The sequence below is a fragment of the Ovis aries genome, chromosome 6 (assembly GCF_016772045.2).
Source record: "Ovis aries strain OAR_USU_Benz2616 breed Rambouillet chromosome 6, ARS-UI_Ramb_v3.0, whole genome shotgun sequence".
Taxonomy (NCBI): Eukaryota; Metazoa; Chordata; class Mammalia; order Artiodactyla; family Bovidae; genus Ovis; species Ovis aries.
Genome location: NC_056059.1, coordinates 49597345 through 49599831, shown reverse-complemented (window position 1 = coordinate 49599831; position 2487 = coordinate 49597345). Strand labels below are relative to the sequence as shown.

Below are 2487 nucleotides of genomic sequence, written 5' to 3'. Positions count from 1 at the left end.
TGTGTTATGTTACAATGTGTGTTAGTACAATATTTCTTATAAAGAGTTGAAATTTAATTTATTGCACATTGACTATGTCAGGACTACTGTGGGCAAGAGTCTGCTTGTGTTTACCCTTTCTGTAATTCCATGGATAATTTTCACACACATCTCTATGTGAGTATTTAAGCCATTCAATACTGATAATCACTGCAGTATTCTGACCCAATAAATAAAATTCACTTCTAAAGATATTTTTAGTTTAAAATGGCACTTTGTATATTACTATATACATTATATATTATTACTATGATTCTTCCAATTAATTGAATAGTTAAACATTTTTTTTTAATAAGAAGTAGGATTTATTGGTGAGCATAGTTAAAGAGGGGCTGGTGCTGATGATCTCATGAGTGCAGGGTCTACCATTTGTGCAGGGCCTGCCATTTGTCCAGGGGACCACAATTAGGGATGTACACGACCCCAAAGCCATCTCGGATGAGCAGATTTTCTGCCACCATGTTTTCAAATTCATCCTCATTAAACTTAGTAAATTCCCACTTCTTTGAGATGTGCATCTTCTGACTGCTAGGGAACTTGAACTTGTCCCTGCTGGAAGGCCTCAATCATATGCCTCTTGTTCTGCAGCTTGGTGTGGATGGACATTATGACTTAGTCAATGTGAATCCTGGCCACTGTGCCCTGGGGCTTTCCAAAGGCATGGCACATACCTGTCTGGAGCCTAGATTGGGGACAGCAGACCAGTCAAGAATGCCCACTAGAAAGAGTTGTCTTTAAGATACCGTAGGGCAACCTGTACAGGCAGCAGGTTGCATACACTAGCTAGGATGCTGCTATTTGCAGCCATTGCCCACTGGGCCCCCATGGGGAAAGGAGCACAGTCGGCTTAATTGGCTGCAAATAAATATGCTTTTTATATCAGCAATTATTTTAAAGTGGCTACTTGTGAAGTGACTCTTATAAGGGAATCTGTACTGGTCATATTTTAAGTAAACAGAAAATAATCCAGCAATTCCAAAGTTGACACTCAGCAGAAATATTCAGAATTTAAAAAAAAAACCCTGTCAATTTTGATTACATCTTTGACCCTCATCAAAATATAAAATACTTCATGTAGCAGAATTAGTCATTAAAGTGTTAATTACTCCAAAATTGAGAGGAGAGTAAATGGTTTCATGAGAAAATACACAGAATTATAAAATGCTTGTGATTTTATTATCTTCACCTCTGATATAAAGCAAAGAGAAATCAAAGATAACAAAAGACAATTTTGTTCCTCATAAAGTGTGACATATTCATGCATTTATCACTAATATTTCAGGATTGGATGAGATATTATCTTGCTCAAAGTTTTAATGACTGAGGGAATGTCAACATGGCTGCCATGCTGTGAGACAGACTTGCTATTAATTCTGATGTATTATATTGTAGGGATAAACTGGGGATAAGTCTGACTGGCTAATTAAAACTTTATTCTGCATAAAAGCAGAAAAAAAAAGAGAGTCACTCTTCATTCTTTCATGTTGTTTTCCGACAGTGTGCAGATTACTTCAGACACTAACTTAATCCAACATATGTATATTTTTTCAATGCAACTCAAGAGGAAGAGAAAAATTTGCTTTGAATATGACATTTATATTGCCAGTTCTTGATTTAGATATGCAGAGGTAGCAAGACATGTTAGCTGAAAATAGAGATCCAGCACATTTCTAAACATGATGTCCCATTTATGTTCAAGATGACACGGATGGAGTCAATTAGGATAAACAAGTGAGTTTCAAGACAGACTTTTAAGAAAGTTGCAGAGTTGCTTAGTAACCTGATGTTATACTTCATTTCCCAACAGAGCTGTAAGGCTGTCAGAGTAGGTAATGGAATACTCAGAAATGAATCAAGTCTCATGTGTTCTGTCACGATTATACTCATTTTTAATATGTTAGACCCCCTCCCACTGTCAGAAGTTGTTTGTATATGCTCAGTAAAACATATAGTAGGACAGTGATCAGGGAATCTGACTGCAAGTTGTGCTTTGACATAAAAATCTTGTTTATTTTCTTCACATACATTATATTGCTGTAAATCACTGAGCCACATATCTACCAGTACGCTAGGGAAATGTACATTCAAGTTTTTCATCCTACAGTTTGCTTGCTATCTCCTTGGGTCCTCTCTGGCAGCACTACTGCTGTCTGCACCTCCTATACTCTGCATTTGAAGATTCATACATGGAGTCACAAGAAGTGTTGTTTTTCCTTCACATTGTCCAGATAGCAATATATCCACTCATGTAAACTATATTCTTCCAGAGAAACTATACTTATTGAACACTTCAAATAATTTTAAAATCATCTCTGCAGATAAAACCAGATGGATGCATATACATAAACTAAACTCTAAATATAACTTAACCAAGTATTATTCATGTTAATGAAACATTTGAACTTAGGTCCTCTGAACTGAACTGAACAGAAACTCTTAAGTGTTCAT

General features: G+C 36.1%; 1 non-coding gene across 1 annotated transcript; it reads right to left on the bottom strand.

The window, feature by feature from the left end:
• Positions 1-765: 765 nt before the first annotated feature.
• Positions 766-900, bottom strand: LOC114115450 (small nucleolar RNA SNORA70). Its single transcript, XR_003589790.1, has one exon. It is a non-coding gene; the product is annotated as a small nucleolar RNA SNORA70 (small nucleolar RNA).
• Positions 901-2487: the final 1587 nt, after the last annotated feature.